The sequence below is a fragment of the Ursus arctos genome, unplaced genomic scaffold (genome assembly GCF_023065955.2).
Source record: "Ursus arctos isolate Adak ecotype North America unplaced genomic scaffold, UrsArc2.0 scaffold_12, whole genome shotgun sequence".
Classification (NCBI taxonomy): Eukaryota; Metazoa; Chordata; class Mammalia; order Carnivora; family Ursidae; genus Ursus; species Ursus arctos.
The window spans coordinates 3,413,857-3,438,946 of record NW_026622786.1 but is presented as its reverse complement, the minus strand read 5'-3'; the positions used below and the strand labels follow the sequence as shown (position 1 = coordinate 3,438,946).

Genomic DNA, 25,090 nt, shown 5'->3' with positions numbered 1-25,090 from the left:
CCTTGGCTCACTCAAGGTCTTAGGTTCCAGACACTTAGTCTCAGGATGGTTGGGTAATGTGATTTGATGTTTGGGTCTGAGAGTGAACAGTCAAGAAAGAATTCTTGAGACATTTTCAGTGCAAAAAGGTGGTTTTATTAAAGCACAGGCATAGGACCCGAGGCAGAAAAAGCTGCCTTATAACTGTGAGGAGTGATTGATTATATAGGAATTTTTTTGTTCACTTGTTTGTTTGTTTTTTAATCCTGTGGTGGGGAAGGTGATGTTGGGGCTCCAGGAAATTGAGTCTATAGGTTCCTGGAGGTCTGGCTATTATTAAGATCGTGCTTTTCTTGTAAATCACTAAGACAGTAACAAACTGATGGAGTTGCATATCCTACATGACTGTGATCTTTATCAGTTGACCATTTGTTTTTTCTTTCTTTGTTCTTGGGCAATCGTTAGTGCTTGAGGAATGTCACACATTGTCCCACCTTGGGTGGGAAGGGAAGGAGTATGTGGAATGCCAGTGTGCTTCCCCCTCAGTTTGCTTTTTGTTGCCTCATCAGTGAGGTTGGCCTGCCCTCAACTTCAGCCTCTTACTGGTCTGTCCTCTCTTTGGGCCTCCTCTCCTCTAGCAGAGTCAGGAGCCCCACACATTCCTGTTCAGCCTGCAGGGTGGCGCTTTGGTGGGAATGGCAGGATCCTGAGAGGCGCAAGTGCACTCGAAGTGGGTTTGTGGTTTCCCAGTGACTGCAGCCCTTCACACTCCCCTACAGGAAAGGCAACTGCTCCCTTTGTTCTGTCCAGGAGGGACCCCAAAGTGTCCCACAAACAGAAAAATGATGGATCTTCTCCTCTGACTGGGCAGGGAAAGAGGGAGATAGATCAAGGAAGGATAGAAGGGGGGGAAATATCACAGAATTTCCTGATTTAAAGCCACCATAAAGTGTGCCTAATCTGGAACTGTCCCCCTGCCCTCGCCCCCAGTCACTGATGAGAGTGATATGGTCCATCCCTGCCCTGGTCTCCAGTTACAGCCAGAGTTGAAAAAGGCCAACCACCTTGGCCTGGTGGCCCCGTGTCTAATAAACCCATTAGATCTTTAATTACTCAATTGAGTTTTTGCTCTTTAACAGAGGCAAACCTGAAAACTTTTCAGACATTACCTTTCTCTGAAAACTATCCTTACCTCTTTGTTAAAATTTACACTCCAGGACCTGTTGAGCAGGAAAAGTAAAAAGGCAACTAAAAAGATGTTTTGGGTGTTGCAAAAGTTGAAATAAAACTGCCCCCACAACAAAGAAAAATCTAAAGACCAATGAGGGAGAAATTCGGTGATCATGAAATCTGCATGGCCTGTTCCCGGGCCCTCCACCTTCAGGCAAATCCCGAAAGCTTTGTGGTCAATATTCCGCCTGGCAGCCTGGTCTTCAAGTGAATTAATACAGGCCAGAAAACATGGTTTGGCCTATGTTGGACATCTTCAAACGGACAAATTCTCTAAGGACGTCAACTTCTACTACGGAACCAGCTAAAAGATGAAAGTGCGATTAAAATGTTGGACTTTAGTCGAGTAGAATAAGTGACAGCGGCAGGAATCGGAAGGACCCGCTCTGCCGAGAGGACCCGGGAGGAGGGAGAAGCGCAGAGCCAAAGGGCCGGCGAGGGAAGAGCGCGCAGGGCAGGCGCCGCGGGGCAGCCGGGAGGCCGGGGAGAGCGCGCCCTCCGGTTCCTGGGAGGATTCCAGGCGCCGAGCGGCGGCCGCGAGCCGAAAACCCTGACGGCCCCCGCAGCGAGAGGGGCCGCCGTGGGCCCAGGAGGGCGGGTGACCCCACGGCCGGGCGGCGGGGCGCCTGGGCTCAGACGCACCTGACCCGCCTCCTCCGGGAGCTGGGGAGTCGGCGGGGCGCCATCTGCACCGGGGCCTGTCGCTCCGGATCTGCAAAGGCAGCGTTTGATGCGGATCCGAAGCCAGACCGCCTAGGGTCCCCGGGCCTTCGCTTCCCGGGATGGGGAGACGCGGAGTCCTAAGCCGGCGCCGCTGGGGCGCTGGGGTCCTCTTGCCTGCAGCGTCGCGGGTGCTTCCAGGGGCCTTTCGCACTTAGGAAAGCAGTTGGCGGGCACCGCAGCAGCGGCAGGACGCAAGCTTTTCAGGGTTCCGGCAGAAAACTCCGCGGGCTTCTCGTTTCCGTAGTGTAGTGGTTATCACGTTCGCCTCACACGCGAAAGGTCCCCGGTTCGAAACCGGGCGGAAACAGCGTTTTTTCCCCCTCAAAGTAACTCCTCCTGACGGAAGGGGAAAAGGGGACGTCGGGAAGCAATAGCTGCACCTGTGATTCTTAGGAACCCTGAGAGAAAGTGCCATTACTACCCAACCGGCCCACTATCTGTGAGCCAGTACTCATTTCTCTTCTCCTAAGCAGGTTGAAGAGGCCACAAAGTTACCGGGTTCCCTCCAAAAGCACACAACAGTGGCCACTTCAGGTTGGATTTTATATCAGGCAATCCCTTACAATTCCCTTTGTTATCTCCTAGTGCCTGAACCTTCTCCATAGGCTGACATCGGAAAACGATTATGTATCTCAAGTATTTCCTAAGGGTACTGCTTAGCTTCCCTTGCTCTGGAGCAAAGTTGCAAAACAGGTTCACTTCCATTACAAGGCCAAAGTATATAAATCTAAATATGTACCTGGATCTCAAACCAAGGATTTGTGGAATCAATATTTCATATCCATACCAATTTAAAGTATATAGTATTGTATTTTGCCACAATTAAAAAAATAACAGCCAAGGACACTATATATATTTTTCAAAGACATGACCTTATTTACATACGCAAAGAGAAACTGGAATAAAAAGACATATAGTGAACCCCAGAGAGTGTAAACCTCTAGGGGTAGAAAAGGGAATGGGTGTGGATAAACAGAAAATAACTGAAAGGTATGAAAGAGCCTTGCTTAGAGCACGCATGTTAATATTTCCTGAACTAAGGAACATAATCTTATGTACCCAGGATCTAAAAATATATATTAACTAATCAGGGAAATGGAATTTTTAAAATGCTATAGGAAAACAGAGAATTGTATCTATGTAAACCAGTCTAGTGAAAAACATAAGGAAAATATTTTTAAAAAATACACGATATGGTGGAAATGAGACCAACTATGTCAGGAATCCCCAACACAAAGACTAAATACTGCTAATTATAATGGATTCAAGTCTTCTCAGGGTGTGTATAAAAGTAAATTCCAGTTACAGCAGGGTAGTAGACAGAAAAGGGATAAATATTAAGAGTAGTACAAATCTGTACCAAGCGATGCATGAAAGAACTAAAAAGTAGGAAAACATTGTTTCAGGATTTCTTTTCCTTCAGTCCTGCGGGTGTTGGTCACACCTTCTAAGAATGAAGAGGTAAACCAGATGAAGAGTGGTGGGCAGCAAAGCAAAGTTTATTGAGCAATAGTATAAAGCTCCTGGAGAGGGAGGGAGCCCAAGTGGGTTGCCTTCAGAGTTTGTAAGTTTAGGGGTTTTTATGAGGTCTGTGGAGCTGTCTTAAGCAATCAGGGTGCGCTGAGTCATGCCAATCAGGGCTTTGGTCAGGCATCTATCTACCAATTAGGTTAATGTCTCTATGCTGATGGTCTTTTTTTGCTGACATTTGGGGGCTTATGTCTTAACTGCCCCTTGCCTGTGATATTGACAAATTCTTTGTGGTTAATTGTCTTTTTTTAGGACGTTTTGCAGAAGTCATTGCTGCAAGGGCTACTAAGCAGAATGTTAGTGTGGTCCTATTTAAGCTGCAGAACAGGATTTCTGTCTTACTTTAGCTGTCTGGACTCCATATTTTCTTGTTGGGAACTCAGGCTGGCCCTGAGCACCTAACTGTCCAACTAACTCCTAATACACAAAGGGTTAAATAAGCACTAGTACACGCGATATGGAAAGTGAGGCAGAGAACACTGGTGTTCTTGCTTTCTCATACATATGCTTTAAATAGCTCTTCCCAGGATCTGGGATGACCTTCCCATAAAGGAGGTGCACAGGACAGAATGGTAATATAAGTGGGGTCTTCTTGAAGAGGAGAAGACCACAGAACAAAGACTTTCTAAATGCAAAGTCTCGTCCCTGGGTGGGCTCGAACCACCAACCTTTCGGTTAACAGCCGAACGCGCTAACCCATTGCGCCACAGAGACCTACGGGAGCCTCTTCCCTCCTCCCACCTGAAAACAAGCACGCACTCAACGCCAAGGGAAACCCTGGCAGGACCACCGTGCAGGCTCCAAGGCTTCGGAAAACCCGGGAGGAGGAGGAGTCGCGCTGTGCTCCTTGCGTTTGAACCCCGTGCGTTGGGTGATTCCGAAGGCGGAAGGGCAGCCAGCCGAAGTGCTGGTCGCTGTGATGGGAACCGGAAAGATAAAGGGAAGGGGGATGGCGGAGTAAGCGTGGGGGAGAAGCAGAAACGAGATCAAAGGAAAAAAGGAAGCGTGAGAAGGAACAAAGAAAGAAGTATGGATGAGACGAAGAGACTGCTAGGAAATCTGTGAAGAGGCACAAGCCCGAACCTGAGATATGAAAGTTGTTTTGTTATGTAGCAGAATGGGGAGGGAGAAACGGAGAACAGTATGAAAGAGAACGGCATGAACATCTGTAGATGTCCAGGAATAAAACAAAGGAAGTGTGAATATTTTTACATCAAAAAAAATTGAAGTGCAGTGGCTGCCAGCAGGACTGTGGTGCATCGTCCCTGCGGAGTGGTTAGTGCCCTCGCGGCTGCAGAAACCTCCGTTCAAACCAGGTAGCCGTAGGGTAGTGTCTGGCCAATCTTTTGGGTTGCTCTTAATCTCAGCACCAGCTATGCACCTTAGTTTGCTGCAGGGGGAACAGAGGGTACTTAGGAGCGGAGTACACCGCTGGCCCACAGCGCCCTGCGGTCGGGAGAGGAGTAAATCCCACAGTGCACTTCCGGCGGCCGGCCAAAGTGAAAGCTTGGTTTCCTTGTCTCCCTACGGAGCAGAAAATATCCCCAAAGATGAAATACCGCCTTTCAAGGACACTGGCCTATAGCTTTCACTAATGAAATAGTGTCCTCGTAGCCTTTTTTCTGGTAAAGATATTTCAAGAATCAGTGTGGGGGGGGAGGGGTAACTCTAAATGAAAATGAATTTTCGAGTTTACGATAAAATGCCAACAAGTCATGGTCTATGCCAGCTTGTCGCCATCTGCCATCCGCTAGTTTTTATGGGAACAGTGAATTATTGAATTACAGTTCTCGAAGACTAAAGATCACAAATCTTTAGCGTCCACTTTGTTGAATGTGGGCAAATGTAATCATCACTCAAAAAAAGTTATAAAAAATTGCCATCATCTCAGAAGTGTACCTTGAGCCCCTTTCCAGGTAATTCATACCTTATCTCGCTTAGTTAATTATTAGTTTGAGGTCTATTTGCTATTGGTTACTATTGCTTATTCTTGAAATTCAAATGAATGAATGCTTATTTTTTGCGTTTGCCTTTCTATGCAACATTATGTTCATTAAATATATCCGTATTAATATGTACATGACTTGATTTTGGTTTTATTGGAGTAACTTTGGTGTTATTTGGTATTAATTAGTGTGATTGAAGAATATTCTTAGTGTTTTGGTGAATATTCTGTACCAGTCTTTCTGTGTGTTTGTGCACTGATAGACGTACTGCAATTGCTGGGCTGTGAAGTAGGTATGAGTTTAACTTTATTAGAAATTGTCAACAGTCCTCTGGAATGGTTTTGAGCCAGTAACTAGAGTTGCAATTGCTCAATATTCTTATCAGCATTTGGTGTACTAATTCTTTTAAATATAGCCATGCTGGAGGGTGGATAATGTTATCTGCTTATATTTTTAATCTGTATTTCCCAAATAAGTAAAAAAATCAAGATTTTTTTTTAATAAGCTCCACACCTCAAACTCATGGCCCGAGATCCAGATCTGAGCTGAGCTCGTCAGACACATAACTGACTGAGCCACGCAAGCACCCCTCAAGAATGTTTCTTACATTTTGGTCATTAAGATATCTTACTTTGTGAAGAAAATCGATTCAAATATTTTGCCTACTTTTATTTGGTTTAGTTTTTTTATTACTGATTTATAAAAATTCTTCATCTATTTGAATAATTGAGACATTTTAAAGTGATACGGCTAATGTGTTTTCTCAGTTTGTGAGTTAACTTTTGTCTTTCATATGGCGATTTTTCATGAGTACGAGTGTTTAATTCGGATGAAATCTTTTTAGCTTCAGTTTTTCGTTTATATTTATGCCTTTTTATGTTCTATGAGAAATCTTTGTACCAAATATTGTGAATGTATTCTCTCAAATTCTCTATGAGCTCTAGGATTTTAGGTTTAATTTAAAAATCTGGGGCGCCTGGGTGGCTCAGTTGTTAGGCGTCTGCCTTCAGCTCAGGGCGTGATCCCAGAGTCCTGGGGATCGAGCCCCACATCAGGCTCCCTGTTCCACTGGGAGCCTGCTTCTTCCTCTCCCACTCCCCCTGCTTGTGTTCCCTCTCTCGCTGGCTCTCTCTCTCTCTGTCAAATAAATAAATAAATAAATAAATAAATAAATAAATAAAATCTTTAAAAAAATAAAAATCTGTGACATATTCTCAAAATAAAAATATTCTTGGGAGCTATCAATGACAATGCATAGAGAATACTTCCAAAATGCTCTTAGTAGAATCCATTAGGCTCCCATACTTGTAGGAATGATGGTATTAGCATACTCCATGATTACAGGAAGATTCAGAAATTATCCTTCAAACCTGTCAAGTGTTGAGTGAAAATGATTCTTTTGGAAATCTTTACAACAGTTTCCCCCTAGTTGCAATGGATGTTTACTGGATCCAGGGAAAGTCTGCATAGATAACTTGCACAGGTATTTTCCGAATTATATTCTTCCCAAGGCTATCTCCAGTGATTCCTCCATAGTATTTGGTTTCCTTTACATGACATTTTATTTTACTTTATTTTTTAGATGGTATTTTATTTATTTTTTAGATGGCATTCTAAAAAGCCCTGAGAACATATCATGCAAACACACACACACATACGCACAGACACACACACACTCTCTCTCACACACGCAAACTCACACTTGTCATATTTGAACACTTACCTCCTTCACACATTCCCCTTTCTCGCCCATCCAGGGCAGGGACCTGACCCACAATCTATCCAGGACCAATTCTAGAAGGTCTTGGGGTGGATCCAACATCCCACAGGATTGACAATTCTACCAATTCCGTGTATCTCCTACTCCAGACCTTGATGACAAGCATTTGCGGCTCCCTCACACCTACATTATAAGGTGCCTGTGGGCACCGGGTTCACAGCTCCAAGCCACAGGAGCTAAAGGCCTCTCCAGTGCTCGTGTTTGTGTGGGAACATCAAGGCTGGTTGAGTCAGGCGCGTTTCTCCCTCCTGGTATCGCTTTCAGCTCTGCTTGGGAAATCAGGTCCCCACTCTCATCCTTCTGGCTCTTCTATTTCGCGACGGAAGTGTATGCACGTAACTGCTTCTTGCACCCCACCTCCTGCCTGTCCACAGGTTTCAGGGGTACACTCTGCTCACTCCCTACAGCCGGAAGTATCTGTGGGAGCTCCCGCGCAGGGACCCCGCTCCCCGAGCTCCGCACCAGGCCGGGAATTTCTCGCAGGCTGGAGGGCCGGCACCAACAGAAGAAAGGCCACGCGGCGTATATTGGTGGGAAAGCCTGGGGGACGTCGCCCGAAGGCCTCCCGCTCCACATTCCCTTTGGGGCCAAGTCGGAAGGAGGCACCCCTTCCAGGAACATGGAGGCCTGAGACTGGCCTTCGCACTGAGGCTCCCGGGTCCAGCGCGCCCTCTCCGTCCCGGCCCCCCCTAGCCTGCTGTTCCTCGCCTTTCACCCGCTTCTCCCTCTCCGTCCTCGTCGTCTTCCACTCCCTCTGTGTTCTTGGGGACGGGAAGCCGCCACCACTCCCCCCCCCCCCAACCCGCGGAAGTGACCCCGCCGCCTCGCCAGTGCTTGCGGAGAGAGTTGGTTCCACCTTCGCCAAACCGTGGGAAGAGAGAGAACCTGCAGCAGCAGGCAACCGGTTCCTGTGCTGGTTCTCAGGGCTCAGCCCTTCCAGGGGCCCGGCTCAGGGGCCTGGAATCCCTGTTGCTCCTTGAGGGGCCAGAGACGCGTGCGGCTCAAGGAGCTGGCCAAGTTAGCGCCTCTCCCACCGCTCCTCGGGGAAGAGCAGGAATATCCTGTGGGGTCGCTCTTACCCAGAAGAGACACCTGACAACTGGTCGAGCAGGAGCCCAAGCGGCGCACCGGGCCACTTCTCAACGTCACTTCCATGGGCCCATCCAACCCTGGAAGGGCCTTGGAGAGAGGAGGAATGCTGGAGGAGGACGCATTCTTCAGTGGCAATAAAAATTCCACTTTTCTCCGACTTTCCTCACTGCTCCTTTCCGCTCTTCCATTTTAGCGGTTCGGTGGTCTTGCTTAACTTGCGGACTTTGTGTGTGTGTGTGTGTGTGTGTGTGTGTGTGTGTGTGCTTTGTTTTTTTGGTCCATGGCTCCCTTTCCTTCAATGTACATTTATTCACATATCCACACATTACTAGTAGAATGGCATTTGTATGAGTCTTTCCTCAAATGCTGCAGATTGAAATTACTCAAAAATCTATCATTTGTCTTTAGTTTTACAGGGATGTGATACTTATCATTACACCATTATCATTAACACCAAAATTAAAGTGTGACAAATGCAATAACATACATAAAAACCATAATGTTGCTTGATAAGGGCTAGATAGAAAAAGTGTATATTCATTCATGTGAATTTGAAGAAAGAAGCCTAATCTGTAGGGGTAGGCATCAGAATAGTTTAAAATAGCAGGGATGGACAGGCATTACCTAAAAGTGTATCAAACACATGCTTGAATCATAGAAAACTTCTGTCTTGATCCTGGTGATGATTGTGCATTTCAATATTTAAATAGCTGTCCCTTAATTATTTGGGCCTTTTGTTCTGTGAATACACGTTACTAATTTCCTTTTTAGGATAAGAATTAGCTATTCAACATTAGAGAATCCAACGTAGACCAGGACTAGTCTGGAGTGTATTGCAAACTCTCTAAAATCTGCTCTTTTTGTGTACAGAAGTCTCACTAATGTGTGAAATATTTCCACCAGAAAAACCCCCGATATGACTAGACCATTTCCGCTCGCACCTCATTTTTAGAGATTTTCTGCTGAATGGTGAAATGTGGAGCAGACCCGGGGTTCCTGTGTGACAGCTACATATAGCTTAGTGCAGTATTAGGTTTTCCTCTCTTCTCCTGACCGTATTGCCCTGGTGGTCCGCGAAAAACGTGGCTCTCGGCCTGTAGGTAAGGAGAGCAGCCCCTGCGGTTTGAAACACAAAGCAAAACGGAAGCCTTGCCGTGACTCGGATTCGAACCGAGGTTGCTGCGGCCACAACGCAGAGTACTAACCACTATACGATCACGGCGCGCCACCCTCCCGGTGGCAAGCTCAAGCCTTGCTCTACTAATTTTGACAAATTCATTCCAGTTATTGCGCTGCTTTGTTCTTGGACAACTACAAGGTACTCGTGCCGTTTCCCTCCCCATTCTGATGCATTTATCACCTCCTCTTCATGCAGCCCGTGCATCTGTACAGGCCTCCTGGGAAGTATCTTTGCAGCGTCCACGCCTCCCCCATTTCTTTCCCTCCTCCTCACATTTCCTCTTTTGATCCCTGCATCCTCCACTCCGGCTCCCACCCCACCGACCGCAGCCGAGCGGAGCACCTGCCACGCAAATAGGCGGGTGAAGGCGAAGCAACTGGAAGAGCCATCACGCGTGCCCACCAGGCGTTTACCTTCTTCTGGGCCCCTCTTGCGTCAGGCCCGGGAGGTCACGGCCCTGGGTGTCTGTGGGGGCGTTGGCATCTGAAGCGGGTATGGAACGAGGTGTGGGAAGGCTGTTCCGCTGGCTGTCCTTCTGCCTTCGAAATCACTCAACGCACGGGTTTCAAACGCGACCAGCACGTGGTATCCATTCCTCTCGGGTTTTCCGAAACTTTGGACCCTTAACGGCAGTCCTGCAAAGATAGGTGGCTCCCCCTAGCGTTAAGTGCGTGTGCTTGCTCTCTGTTGGATGGGGACGTATGCTTCCACGGGTCTCTGTGGCGCAATCGGTTAGCGCGTTCGGCTGTTAACCGAAAGGTTGGTGGTTCGAGCCCACCCAGGGACGAAGTTGTATTTTTAGAATGTGACAGCGTTTGCAGTTGTTTCTACTCTGCGCATCCTCTCACCTAAAGGGAGAGAAATGCCTCTATGACCCTCCGGTCCTTAAGTATTTTGTGTACAAGTGAAGGAGCTAAGCCAAGATCGTCATGGATCCTCGCATCCTGGAAGAGCTGGGGAGAAAAACAGGTCACCAGGAATCCTCAAGAGTAGAGTCATCATCGTTACCTTCTGAATTCCTTTTAACAATGAAGTTTTTTTGTTTGTGTTAGTATTTATTTAACCCTTTCCATATACTTTTGAAATTAAGTTGTTTTTATGCTATCAGTATTATAAATAATACTGCAGCCATATGCCGTTTCAATACTTGGACAACTCTTTACCGAAGAATGCTGGAAGAGCAATTGCTGTATCATAGTCTTTACATGGTTTCTGTATGATTCGATTTTTTCTTTTGTTGCCTTATTAGCTATAAATCTTTCGTTTGTTATTTCAGCGACTGCTTAGGCTTCATAGCTGCATACATCTGTAACTTACCACAGTTGGCCTTTAAGTCATCTCATACCTCTTAACATTTCTCCCCTGCCTGTCTTTATGCTTGTTTTGTCATGCATTTTATTTTGCATGTTATAAACCTCACAATCCGTCATCATTACCTTTGTTTAATCTGTCCCTTGTTTTTAGAGATTTAAATAATAAGAAGAAAAATCTTATCTATTTTCCCATGCAAGTATCATTTCTGTTGTCTTTCATTCCTTTGGCTACATGCAGGTTCCCATACGGTATCAGTGTCCTTCTTCCTGGAGGACTCCTTTAACATTTTTCGCAGCGTGAGTCTGCTGGTGATGAAGTCTTTCAGCATTTGTATGCAAATGTTATTATTCACCTTCATTTTTGAAAGACTTTTTTTGGGGGGAGGAAGCATAGAATTCCACATTGACTACCCCCCCACCAGTCATTTAAAGATATTTTCTATAAAAAAGCACCCCAGGAAAAACCAGGCCTCCAGTAACAGCACCTTACTTCTTGGAGCAGACATTGCATGGGTTTTATACTTCTTAAAGTGACAGTGATGGCCACCTGTACCAACACCCCTAAAGTCAGTCACACTTCCTTTCAACCTGTTAACCTGCAGCCACTCTATAATCTATAAAATATGCAGCAGCATTATATTAAAAACAGTGTTTTGTTATTTCTCCTTATACATACATACATATATCTATCTATCTATCTATATTTTAAAGATTTACTTATTTATCTAAGAGAGACACAGAGAGAGAGAGCAGCAGGGAGGAACAGAGGGAGAGGGAATCTCAAGTAGACTCCCCACTGAGTGGGGAGCCTGATGCAGGGCTCAATCTCAGGACCCTGAGAGCATGCGCTAAAATCAAGAGTCGGATGCTTAACCAACTGAACCACCCAGGCACCCCTGTTATTTCTCTTTTAATTAGAAATTGTCCAGGCAAAGATTATACGTTAATTCAATTTAATATCATTCAAAGAACTTAATAGATCTTAAAATCTCAAAGGAAGCTGACACATAATAGAGAAATGTATGTTGGAATCATATTAGATGATAACTAAAACATTTACTGAAAGTTGTGAGTGGAATAATTAAGTCATGATGATTTCTAGAATTTTAAAATCTTAATCTTCACTTAAAAGATATTATATGGTATATGTTAGATATGTTAAAGCTCAGTCACTACCCCACTTCAGGGAGAGACACAATTCAACACACACCAATCAGGATGTGTCTGCTTGGACTCAGACTGCAGCCAGGACCGGGTCAAGGCCGGGACAAGACATAGCATCTCACCCCTCCCTGACTGGGAGATGTTTTGGACCCTCAGGCCCGGCCTCACCAGAGTCACCTGGACCTTGGGACACACCTACCTCTGAGGATTAAGAAGAGGCTTCTTTATGCTGGGAAGCCGGGAAAAGAGTTTCCTTGACTTAGGTAGTGGCTGTGAAAGAGATGTGAATGCTAGCCACTAGACCACTAGACTCTCAGTAGACCATGCAAGATCTCTGCTTGGGCCTTTGCAGTAAAAGTTAGATTACCAGAGAGACAGAGCAAAAGTGGGGGTGATTCCCAGCAGCCCAAGGCTGCCAGCCTTCGCCCCGCTGCCCATCACCTCTCCCAGCCTCAGCGGCGCTTTGGGTTCTGAGGTCCCACCACCGGGTAACTGGCCTGTGCTGCATTGCAGTCTAGCTTTAGCCCGGTGTGTGGCCGCGGCAAGGCCACGCTCTCTTTCTGAGCCTCGGTTTCCTGGTGAGTTAAGGTGCGGACTTGGCTCTCAGCGGGTGGGGAGCAGAGAGTCCCTGGACTTCGTGACCTCCCAACTAGCTCAAGGACTCTCCTGATGATGGCACCGGAAGGGCTCCTCTGGTGTCCCCGCGGGCTCAGGAGGTGGAGCCGGAAGCTCTTACTCGACGAGTCCCAGGGGCGCTTCGTTTTCTTTCGTTCCCTCGGGCAAATCCACGTGCGGGGCAAGCGTGCGGGGGTCGGGGAAAGCCAAGTGTGCTCCCCAGGGAAGAACTGGTTGGTTTTCAGAGCCGTGGGGCCCCGGTCAGCCAGCAGAGCCGATGGAGGCGCCAGAGGAGCAGGTTAGGGGGTTTCTGGATGCAGAGGAAACCTGAAGGGGGCCTTGTCCCGCGTGCGCTCTTGGCCTGACGACCTGGCTGCGGCCTGCGCTCCACCGAGACTCGGAGCCGACGACCCCGGCCGCGTTGTTAAGCGCCGAGCAGGCTTTCAGGAAGCAAGGGGACTCCAGCCTTGCTTTGTGTTCGCTTTTCTGAATGGAAACTGGGGCTGCGCACGCTGAGGCCGCCTTGGCTGAAAGCGCGCTCCTGTGTGGGTTCAGGAGAACAGCAGCCCTTGGGGGTAAAAGGGAAGCTGTTTCCGCCCGGTTTCGAACCGGGGACCTTTCGCGTGTGAGGCGAACGTGATAACCACTACACTACGGAAACGAGACAGCCGGCGGGGTTTCATGCCGGAACCCTGAAAAGCTTGCGGCCTGCCGCTGCTGCGGTGCCCGCCAACTGCTTTCCTAAGTGCGAAAGGCCCCTGGAAGCACCCGCGACCCTGCAGGCAAGAGGACCCCAGCGCCCCAGCGGCGCCGGCTTAGGATTCCGCGTCTCCCCATCCGGGGAAGCGAAGGCCCGGGGACCCTGGGCGGTCTGGCTTCGGATCCGCATCAAACGCAGCCTTTGCAGATCCGGAGCGACGGGCCCCGGTGCGGAAGGCGCCCCGCCGACTCCCCAGCTCCCGGAGGGGGCGGGTCAGGTGCGTCTGAGCCCCAGGAGCCCCGCCGCCCGGCCGTGGGGTCATCCGCCCGCCTGGGCCCACGGCGGCCCCTCTCGCTGCGGGGGCGGTCAGGGTTTTCGGCTCGCGGCCGCCGCTCGGCGCCTGGAATCCTCCCAGGAACCGGAGGGCGCGCTCTCCCCGGCCTCCCGGCTGCCCCGCGGCGCCTGCCCTGCGCGCTCTTCCCTCGCCGGCCCTTTGGCTCTGCGCTTCTCCCGGGTCTTCTCGGGAGAGGGGGTCTTTCCGATTCTTGGCACTGTCACTTATTCTAGTCGACTAACTTAAGTAAAACATCTTAATCATTTTTGGATATTTTAGGCATATCGTAGCAAAGGCTATGTGTTAGGACGTTTAACTGTTTTAAAATATCGAACACCATACAGGCCAACTCACGATTCCTGGGCAGTACTGAATTCGTTTGAAGACCTGGTAGAGTATAAATCTATTCAGGATCCAGGAGGAGTCCACTCAAATTTCAGGATTGTTTGATTTCTCCCTAATCGTCTTGAGAGTCATTTTGAATAGCAGGGTTTTTTAGATTTAAATTTTAGTTAACACATACTGCAATATTGGTTTCTGGAGTAGATTTCAGTGATTCATCACTTACATACAACACCCAGTGCTCATCATAAGTGCCCTCTTTAAGACCCATCACCCATCTAGCCCACCCCCCACCCGCCCATCAACCCTCAGTTCTCTATTCCTAGGAGTCACTTATTGTTTCCTCTCTTCTTTTTTTACCCCTTCCCATATGGTCATCTGTTTTCTTTCTTAAATTCCACATATGAGTGAGATTATATGGTATTTGTCTTTCTCCGACTGACTTATTTCATTTAGTATAATACATAGTTGCAAATTGCAAGGTTTCATTTTTTGATGGCTGAGTAATATTCCATTGTATTCCACATCTTTATCCATTCATCAATCCATGGACATTTGGGCTCTCTCCATAGTTAGGCTATTGTTATTAATGCTGCTATAAACATTGGGGTTCATGTATCCCTTTGCATCTGTATTTTTGTATCCTTTGGGTAAATACCTAATAGTGCAATCCTAGATCCTAGGGTAGTAGTTCTATTTGTAACTTTTTGAGGAAACTTCAAACTGTTCTCCAGAGTGGCTGCACCAGTTTGCATTCCCACCAACCGTGCAGGAGCAGGAGCAGTCCCCTTTTTCCCATCCTCACCAACACCGGTTGTTTGTTGTGTTGTTAATTTTAGCCATTCTGACAGGTGTGAAGTATTATCTCATCATGGTTTTGATTTGTATTTCCCTGATGATAGTGACGCTAAGCATCTTTTCAGGTGTCTGTTAGCCATCTGGATGTTTTCTTTGGGAAAAAATGTCTATTCATGTATTCTGCCCATTTCTTAAGTGGATTAGTTGTCTTTTGGGTGTTGAGTTTGAGAAGTTCTTTATAGACTGGGTACTAACCCTTTATCAGATATGTTGTTTGCAAATACCCTCTCCTATTCCGTAGGCTGCCTTTTAGTTTTGTTGATTGTTTCCTTCGCTGTGCAGAAGCTTTTCATCTTGATGAAGTCCCAATAGTTCATTTTTGCTTTTGTTTTCTTTGCCTCTGGCGATGTGTCTAGTAACAAGTTACTACTGCTGAGATCAAAAGGCTTCTGCCTGTGTTCTCCTCTAGGATTTTGATGGTTTCCTGTCTTTTAGGTCTTTCATCCATTTTGAATTAATTTTTATGTATGGTGTAAGAAAGTGGTCCAGTTTCATTCTTCTACATATTACTATCCAGTTTTTCCAACACCATTTGTTGAAGAACAGTTTTGCTTTACGTTTTACAATGCCTGAAACTTCTTTTATTTGCCTTCTATAGTTTTTCTGTTCAATAGGTCACAGAGTGCAGTTTTTAACTTCGGAGGGACAAAGAGGTAACGGTGGTTTTCACAGAAAGCCAGTCAGTGTCTAGAGGGGTTTTCACGTTTACCTCAGAGTGAAGGGCCAACGGGCAGAAATGCCCAGAAAGACCTTAACACGTTCTCTCTCTCTCATTTTCCTTCAGAAGTAAAGCTTAAAACGTGTGAGGGAAGAAATGTGCCATTTTCTCCAGCAGTTGCTCTTCTTAGAGCAATGATTACCGAGTTTCCTTCACACTCGAAGTTCAAGGGTTCCCACCCTGAGGAAGGGCGGGCAGCAAACTCACTGGACACCAGCCCTCAGTGCTCTGTCTTGTTCTGCTTTGGCTCAGAATGCAGTTGAGGATGCGACTGGACTGCGTCACCTTCACCATTAACCGGAGGGCTTATTTCCAAAAGACGTGGCCTTCAAAGTAGCATTCCATTGTGACATGTCATTCGTTTTTCCCCCTTTCCTTCTCTCCAAATTCTATTTTTCTCCTCCCCCGCCCAGGCAGTGGAGAGGATTCACCGTCTTTCTGTCGCTTTGGGGGACCCTTTGCGGTTCCGCGTGGACAGGAGGAAGGAGTAGTTGTCCCTTCCCCTACAGGAGTGGGAAGGGCGGTGAGCGCTCGAGGACCACAAACTAGCACCCTCGCCCCGCGGACGCCGGGTTCCCGCCGACCCGATCGAGCGCTCCTTGGAGCTTCTCTGCAGGCCGACAGGGAAGGCGCGTGGGATTCCAGACCCGGCGCGAGAGGCCGCGCTGAGGGGCCCCGGCCCTAACCCCTGGCCCTCGAGGACCGGCCTCGAGGACCCCCTACCCCCCAAGAAAAAGCGCAAGGGCGCTCAATCCCACGGTCCCGACGCTTGAGGGTGAGGGCGCCGATGGCCCAGCGTTAGACTGATCTCCCGCCGGTACGGGACAGTCGTTCGCCGAACGCGGGCCGGAGGGGAGAGTGTGTGGCTCCCAGACGGCGGGCAGCGAAAGAAGAGACGGGGTTTTCCGCCCGAGCGGCCGTGTGGCGCGGGAGAAAGGCCGGCGTCCGAGAGAACTGTTGGGCCCGAGCGTGCGGCGCCTCGGCTGAGGTAGGTCGGAAGCGCAGGGCGGCGGGTTGCGGGGGCGAGACCCCGCGTCCAGTTCGGGGCCGCCGAGCGCTCCTGAAGGCGGTCTCGGTCCGCTCTGCGCCCTGTGCTGCTGCGTCCCCCGGAGTCCGCCGGGTGATGTTGGGGACGCCGGGTCTCACGCCGGGCGCCTCTCCTCGGCAACCTCGCGGCGACCTCGTGAGCATCTGGGGGGGGGGGGGGGTCGGCCGGGACTTGGGGACATGGCGGGGCTCGGGGCGCGCCGAGCTCTTGGTCTTTCCTGTGGGGCTCTTTTTATTGAGAAAGCAGGGAGGGAGGCTTTGGGGACAATTTTTGAGACGGGTGTGCGCCACCCAGAAGAACAAACAGACGGGAAATAGTCACGGCTCAATGCAGAGGGTACTTGGATCTCTTAAAAAAACCGACCTGCCAGCTCCCTGGTGGTCTAGTGGCTAGGATTCGGCGCTTTCACCGCCGCGGCCCGGGTTCGATTCCCGGTCAGGGAACATTCTTTTGCAACGGCTTCCTGTGCACAAATCTTGATTTTCATCCCCGGAAGTGTAGTGTACACCCAGGGCTCATGAAGAAGAGCCTCTGCACTGAGTCCCTAAATGCCGGGGAGGTCAGGCCCCAGGGTCCGTGGCAACTCCCACGCTGGGAGAGGAGAGCTGGGAATAGCCTGGACAGAGACTCCTCTTATTGCACTCACCTCAGAAACCTAAGGTCTCACTTTTCAGAATTTCCATCTAAAGAGAACTTGGAACTTCCAGTCACTCCTTAAAACAAACAAACAAACAAACAAACAAACAACAAAACCAAAAAACAAAAACCAACCAACCAACCAACCAACTTTGAAATACACAAAAACATTGCAAGAATAGTAACAACCTATATCCCTCACCTAAGTGCACCAGTTAAAATTTTTACCCCACATTTACTTTCTTTCTCTATATATACACGTTCTGGACACCGTTTGAAAGTACCTTGCAGACATCTCAAAATAATTGGTTGGGCCACTGTTGCTCCTTTCCTTGGGCAATGTCCCTCAAAAGCAGCCTCTGCAGGACCTTTCCTCCAAGGCCACGGGAGGGCACTGTCCTCTGGAGGAGGCCCCTCCTGTCCCTTCAGGAACCAGACACCTGTTGCCTTCAGGCTGTAGAGAAGCTTCAGGCAGGCCCAGTGTTATTTGTCTCTCCCAGATTATGCGGGCTAGGTGGGCCCTGTGCTTGTAGGAATACGATTAGGTTGTCATGCCCCCAGCACTGACCGCCTGCCCTCTGGACTCCTTCTGGTGACTTTGGTGGGCAGTGGGTCTAGGGTCAGCCTGAGCTCTAGAAGCCCCCACCCAAGGGAGAGACTGTTCAGGGAAGTGCAGCTGCCCCTTGGCTCCTGCCCTCCTGGCTCTCTGTGTCCTGCAGGGATCTTAAAGGGTCCTGGCCCAACAAAAGGTGAAGAATCCTTTCCTGTGGTGGCAGGATGAGGGGCACCGGAAAAGAAACACTTCAAAGGCAAGGGGAAAGTTTTCAAGAGCTTTCCAGAATTGTCTGCCTTGGTGCCATCAGGGAGGTGGCTGCCCTGTGATGATGGTGCTTAGTCTTATCTTCTTCTGGCCTTGAGCTGGTCCTGGCTCCAGTCTGAGTCCAAGCAGACACAGGCAACTTAATTTGAGGTGTGTATTCAATTGTGCTTCTTCCCCAAGTGGGGTAGTGACTGAGTTGCTATTCCTAGAATCCTAGAGGAGTTTAAGGATGTTTTTGATATTTTTTCCTTACATTTCTGTAGAGACCCTTGAGAAAATGGATGCATGAAGGTCTTTCACAAAAGCAGTTGCTTCTTGCTTTCCGCTAGATATACTCTCCTGTAAGAAGAACCATCCAAGTGAAAAAATTCATTTGACTTAAGGATGCTTCTGTCTGTACGCTTTCCTTAATCCTGATTAAAATTTCTCATTTGGTGTCCTTTGGGCCAGCAGAAATACACACATACATACATACATATATACATACATAAAAGGCAAGAAAATAGGTGGTGCAGGTAATGAAAAGCTAGAAATACAACTGCACCCTTATAAAACATTATTACCTACATCAAAACAAACAATACAAAGTCAAAAGAGGAGAAAGTAGAGCCAACATGGCAGTCTGTGTTTCCTGGACCTTGGCGCTGCACTTGGTGGTGGTCTGTGATATGAGTAACACTTGGTCTCATGACTGGTCTGTCTAGTTCAAGCGTATAATCAAGGACTGACTTGGGTGGAATGTTCACCATTTTACGACAGCCAAATGCCCTGAGACCTTCAGCCTTGGCTATGGAGCTGTTTAAAACATGATGGCCTGATTAAAGTGTTTGACTTAAAATTTGATCAAATACAAAAAAAACCCCAAAACACAAAGTGACAGAAGCCAAAGGGATCCTCTATTTCTGAAAGTAAGGCAAGGCAGAGTCATTGCAGCTTGAGAGGAATGACCTGCCAGAGCAATGTAATGAAACGGAAGGGAAAGACGGGGAGGGAAGGAGTCCCACTGCTCTTGGTTTGCAAGGAGCTCTCTCGTGCCTCAGAGTGTGCAAGACCCCCAGCTTCTGAAGCTTCCAGAAGCTCTAGGGTCCAAGGGATAAAAACTTTCAATCTGTGCTTTGTTCTAAATCAGGAGTCCTGACTGAAATGTGGGATTCTGAATCCAGGACGTGAAAATCCTGGGCCCTTACTTCCAGGGAAAGGCAATATAGTCCCTAAGCAGGGGCCTCTGCAGTGCTGAGCTCTCATTTGGCTGAAGCACTGCCTTAGTTCTTTCTGAAGACATTGCTCTGGTTGAATTTTGCATATCACATGCCCTAAATTTGGACGCAGCAGAAATTTATTCAGGAAGGGGTGGAGACACTACAGTGGAGAGATTGCCTCACATGTGAAAAATGAAACTAATGTAACACCCTATGTTAGTTGTATTTGAATGAAAACAGAGAAAAAGAAAAAATATGTCCTTTCAGAAACTGGACAAAATTATTTTTTTTGAAAGACTTTAATGTACTCTTTTCTGAAGAGTCTTGCTTGAAAATGCCTTGAGAACTTCAGCCTTCAGCAAGAAATATAAAAGACATCATTTGCGTCCTTGGAGGACTCCAAAGGAACCCTGTAAAATGGTCTAAGCTCGCTGAAGCAATCAAGAGTTAGAAACAAGTTTTGAGCACACCAAGCCTGCCTTCCAAGGAAGGATACAGTTACAAAGAGCCAAATTCTAGCAATACAAGACAACTGCTTTGTAGACAAGTTTTACCTTTATTTCTAGAGCTCCAGATGAAAAGTATTTCAGTTATGTCCACCAATACTCCACTCGTTAGGGCTTTATTTATTTATTTATTTATTTATTTATTTGAGAGAGAGAGTGTGTGCCAGAGCAAGTGGGGGGGAGGGAGAGGGAGAGAAAATCCAAACAGACTCAGCCCTGAGCTTGGAGCCTGAGTCAGGGCTGGATCCCATGACCCGAGACAAAAACCTGCGTGGAAACCAAGAGTCAGAAGCCCAACGACTGCGCCACCCAGGCACCCTTTAGGGCTTTTTGTTATCTGATTTAAAAAAAAATTTTTTTTTAGCTTATTTTATTTAAATTCAGTTAACATACAGTGATCATCAGTTTCAGATGTAGAGTTCAGTAATTCATCAATTGTAATTAACAACCAGTGCTCATTACATCAAGTGCCCTCCTTAATGCCCATTACCCAGTTACCCCATCCCCCTCCCCTCCAGCAACCCTCTGTTTCTTATGGTTGACAGTCTCTCATGGTTTGTCTCCCTCTCTGATTTTGTATTATTTTATTTTTCCCTTCCTCCCCCTATGATCCTGTTTTGTTTCTTAAATTCCACATATGAGTGAAACCGTATGGAAATTGTCTTTCTTTGATTGACTTATTTTGCTCAGCATAATACCCTCAGTTCCATACACGTCAATGTAAATGGTAAAATTTCATCCTTTTTGATGGCTGAGTAATATTCCATTGTAGTCATATACCATCTTCTTTATCCATTCATCTGTCGATGGGCATCTGGGCTCTTTCCATAGTTTGGCTATTGTGGACATTGCTGCTATAAACATTGGGGTGCAGGTGCCTCTTCAGATAACAGTGTTTGAATCCTTTGGGTAAATACCCAGTAGTGCAATTGCTGGGTCGTAGGGTAGCTCTATTTTTAAATTCTTGAAAAACTGGTTAGTGTAAATGCCTGATCCAATATATGGTCAGGAGGGAGTAAGGGGTGTGTGTGTGTGTGTGTGTGTGGGCACAAGAAAGTAACATGGTAGCAGAGATCCACTTTGCTGAAGTTCCCAGTCCTATTTCTCTGTGAGGTGCCGTTGTTCTGTTGTGTTTAACACTGTTGTAGTGACATCCTTGGTTAGACCTGAGTTGTAGTAAGTGAAGTGGTTCCAGTAGAGCATAAGCTTACACATGGGTTCTCAGAATTTATTCTGGATTATCTGGAATTGGGTCTTAGACCTGATTAGATTTGAAGGTATTAAGGGTCCTGATGTGAGGGCATATCGTCAGTTTGTTGCAGGAATTCTCTGCCTTTGGTGCCCACAGTTCTTGGTCACACCACTTCCAAGAATGAGGAGGTAGACCAGACGAAGAGTGGTGGGCAGCAAAGCAAAGTTTATTGAGCAATAGTATAAAGCTCCTGGAGAGGGAGGGAGCCCAAGTGGGTTGCCTCCAGAGTTTCTAAGTTCAGGGGTTTTTATGAGCTCTTCTGTGGAGCTGTCTTAAGCAATCAGGGTGTAATGAGTCATGGCAATCAGGGCTTTGGTCAGGCATCTATCTACCAATTAGGTTAATGTCTCTATGCTGATGGTCTTTTTTTGCTGACATCTGGGGGCTTATGTCTTAACTGCCCCTTGCCCGTGATATTGACAAATGCTTTGTGGTTAATTGTCTTATTTTAAGACGTTTTGCAGAAGTCATTTCTGCAAAGGTTGCAAAACATAAAGCCAGTGTGGTCCTACGCTGTTAAACAGGATGTTAGTGCCGTTTTATTTTTGCTGTCCTGACTCCGTATTTTCTTGTTGGGGACCCTGACCCTGACTACCTAACTGTCCAACTAACTCTTAACAAGTTCATGGCATGCAGTAGCAACATTTACTCAAGAGGCTCTCACTGTTCATTTGCTTTGTAGACTGAAAACGTGCACCAAAAGGTGGCCTGTTGCAAATGAAGTTCGAGCGCCGGAACTTCTTTGGTATATTACAGAGGAAAGTATCCAAAGGTTTAGGGAGATCAGGGTGCTGGAGTGAATTTGTCATGTAAGACAAACTCATTTACCCCTGTGTATATCCTCTGGAAAGGTCAAGAAGAACACTACTTTGAAGAAGGCTGTGGGGTATACATTCAAGAAGTCTTTCTCTGCGTCTTCAAAGGACTCTGTTGCGGTTGTTTTGGGAAGGACAGTGGGGACTGCTGCCATTGAACTGTGATCCCTGAAATTAACGGGGATAATAGGGAGCTGGAGTTGAGAGGGTCACGTGACAACATTTAGTCTCCAAAGACAAGGTGATCACACTTAATACGATGGATAGCAGACCTAAAGACTAATCAGAATGGCTCAGCTCCCTTTGTCATTAACTCAGCAGTGTCCCTACGTCTGAAGTAGATGGGTAGCCTATTAGTTTTGCTTGATCCGTAAAGGCAGAGACATTTTAGGTCTAGTGAACATGTCTGACTTGAATCACAATAGCCCCAGATCCTCGACAAATTCACAATCATAGAGCCCTTTGAATGAAGGGAAGATAGGTCCCCTCAAAGAAAGGTGCTATTTATACGGCTAAAAATTAATGCTCTCAGACCTTTAGCCAAATAGCACGTTCATGCCAGAGTCATCTGAGTAGAATGCTCTATTAGTTAAAGATAACTTTATATCAGAATGTTTGACAATTCTACCATAATAAATATTACTTTACCTTAGCTATTATTGGTTATGCTTAATTGCTAAAAAATATTACATAAGGATTATCATTGGGGCTGATTATCAGTTAAATCAGAATGAGATAAGTTTAGAATTTGAACATCTAGTCGGGTCAAAATGGCGAACAGGCCTGCTGTTGCAGCATCAAGCCCGTGGCTGGAGGGTATTTGAAAATGGTATTACAGTGCTGCTGGGTTCAATAAAGTGGGGTTAATGCAAGATGAGATGTGAAAGAGGCCATAAGAAGGCTTCCCGAGATCCTTTAAAACGACAGGATGTTTCACATTAAGAAGGTACTGGACCTGACCATAAAGCATCGGATCTTGCCTAAAGAGTAGTGGACAAAATATGAGGAGGATAAATTCTACCTTGAACCATATCTGAAAGAAGTTATTTGGGAAAGAAAAGAGAGAGAAGAATGGGCAAAGAAATAATCATGGAGTTGAAATCTGTGGTTGCAGCTGCCCTCAAATATTTTTAAGTTGAGTAAACCTGAAATGTACAATTTAGAAGTATCTGAGCTGCCAATGTATTACTTTATTTTTTTTAATTTAATTTAATTTTATTTTTTTAAAAGATTTTATTTATTTATTTGACACAGAGAGAGACAGCCAGCGAGAGAGGGAACACAAGCAGAGGGAGTGGGGGAGAAAGAAGCAGGCTCATAGCAGAAGAGCCTGATGTGGGGCTCGATCCCATAACGCCGGGATCACGCCCTGAGCCGAAGGCAGACGCTTAACCGCTGTGCCACCCAGGCGCCCCCCAATGTATTACTTTAAATAAATGTCTATTGTGAAAAAAAAAGAATTTGAACATCTATTTGACTGTCATGAGATTTTCCTTTAGTAGGAAGAGCAGCGAGTTACATATTTAGGCAGCATTTAACAATTTCATAGGAGCATACGATGAAGTTACTTATAACAACATTTGGTATTTTTAACTTTAGCCATTCCAGATAGGTGTGGAGTGATATCTCATTGTGGTCTTAATTTGCCTTTGCCTAATGGCTAGTGATGTTGAATGGCTTTTCATGTGCTTATTTGAAGGCTTTATATCCTTTCAGGTGAAATATCTGTTCATATCTTTGTCCATTTTCTAATTGGGTCATTATTTTACAAGTGAGTTTTGAAATTCTTTTTATATTCTAGATACTAGTCCTTTGTGGATATATGGTTTGCAAATATTTTCTCCTTGTCTTTTTATTCTCTTCACAAAATCTTTTGTAGAGTAACGGTTTTATTTTTTTATTTTTTTTAAAGATTTTATTTATTTATGTGACAGAGAGACAGCCAGCGAGAGAGGGATACACAGCAGGGGGAGTGGGAGAGGAAGAAGCAGGCTCATAGCGGAGGAGCCCGATGTGGGACTCGATCCCGGTACGCCGGGATCACGCCCTGAGCCGAAGGCAGACGCTTTAACGACTGCGCTACCCAGGCGCCCCAGAGCAACGGTTTTAATTTTGATATGGTCCAATCTATCCATCTTTCCTTTTATGGATTATGCTTTTGGTGCCAAGATTAATAACTCTTTGCCTACTCCTAAACCCTGAACATTTTCTCCTACTTTTCTAAAAAAGTTTTATAATTTTATTTACATTTTACATTTAAGCATGTGATCCATCTTGGATTACTTTTGTTTAAAGTGCGAGATTTAAGTCGAGGCTCATTTTTTTGCCTATAGATGTCCAATTGCTCCAGCATCATTTGTTGAAAAAGGCTATCCTTCCTCCATTGAATTGCTCTTGCACCTCATAAAAAATCAGTTGGGGGGCGCCTGGGTGGCTCAGTTGTTGGGCGTCTGCCTTCGGCTCAGGGCGTGATCCTGGAGTCCTGGGATCGAGCCCCACGTCGGGCTCCTCTGCTGGGAGCCTGCTTCTCCCTCTCCCACTCCCCCTGCTTGTGTTCCCTCTCTCGCGGGCTGTTTCTATCTCTGTCAAATGAATAAATAAAATCTTAAAAAAAAAATCAGTTGGACATGCTTGTGTGGGTCTCTTTGTAGGTTCTCTGTTCTGTTCCATTGATCTGTCTATCCCTTCACACTACCACACTGTATGGTTACTGTAACTATATAATAACCCTATATAATAACCTACCTAATCAGGTAGAATGATTCCTCCCCTTTTCTTCTCCTTTTTCAAGATCATTTTAGCTATTTAAGAGTCTGTTATTTCCATAGAAGTTTTACAATATGCATATCTATGTCTGTAAATACTTTGCTGGGATTTTGCTAGGAATTACACTTACCCTGTAGATCAGTCGGGGGAGAGTTGACATCATTACTATCTTGAGATGTCCGATCATGAACACAGTATCTCTCGCTGTTTTTAGGTTTTTTTAATTTCTTTCATCAGTGTTTTATAATTATTAGCATACAAATCCTTTATTTGCTTTTTTAGATTTATACCAAAGTATTTCATTTTCTTTGGAGCAATTGTAAATTGTATTGTTTTTAAATTTCAATTAAATTCAATTAAATAATTTCCATATATTCATTGTTAGTGTATAGAAATACAGTTGATTTTTGTGTGTTGATCTCATCTTCTGTAACCTTGCTGAATTCCTTTATTAGTTCTAGGCTTGTTTTTTCCTTGGAATTTTCTATATAGACAGTTGTGTCATCTGCAAATAGGGACAGTTTTCTTTCTCTCTTATTAATCT

At 46.2% G+C, this 25,090-nt stretch overlaps 6 non-coding genes and 1 pseudogene across 6 annotated transcripts; 4 read left to right on the top strand and 3 right to left on the bottom strand.

Annotated features, from left to right (window-relative positions):
* The first annotated feature begins 2,166 nt into the window (after nucleotides 1-2,166).
* Nucleotides 2,167-2,239, top strand: TRNAV-CAC (transfer RNA valine (anticodon CAC)). The gene has a single exon. It is a non-coding gene; the product is annotated as a tRNA-Val (tRNA).
* A 1,863-nt stretch (nucleotides 2,240-4,102) lies between these two features.
* On the bottom strand, nucleotides 4,103-4,176 carry TRNAN-GUU (transfer RNA asparagine (anticodon GUU)). Its single transcript has one exon. It is a non-coding gene; the product is annotated as a tRNA-Asn (tRNA).
* A 5,254-nt stretch (nucleotides 4,177-9,430) lies between these two features.
* TRNAH-GUG (transfer RNA histidin (anticodon GUG)) lies at nucleotides 9,431-9,502 on the bottom strand. Its single transcript has one exon. It is a non-coding gene; the product is annotated as a tRNA-His (tRNA).
* A 671-nt stretch (nucleotides 9,503-10,173) lies between these two features.
* TRNAN-GUU (transfer RNA asparagine (anticodon GUU)) lies at nucleotides 10,174-10,247 on the top strand. The gene has a single exon. It is a non-coding gene; the product is annotated as a tRNA-Asn (tRNA).
* A 2,893-nt stretch (nucleotides 10,248-13,140) lies between these two features.
* Nucleotides 13,141-13,213, bottom strand: TRNAV-CAC (transfer RNA valine (anticodon CAC)). Its single transcript has one exon. It is a non-coding gene; the product is annotated as a tRNA-Val (tRNA).
* Nucleotides 13,214-16,923: 3,710 nt separating this feature from the next.
* TRNAE-UUC (transfer RNA glutamic acid (anticodon UUC)) lies at nucleotides 16,924-16,995 on the top strand. The gene has a single exon. It is a non-coding gene; the product is annotated as a tRNA-Glu (tRNA).
* A 5,555-nt stretch (nucleotides 16,996-22,550) lies between these two features.
* On the top strand, nucleotides 22,551-22,867 carry LOC113246204 (cytochrome b-c1 complex subunit 7-like; annotated as a pseudogene).
* Nucleotides 22,868-25,090: the final 2,223 nt, after the last annotated feature.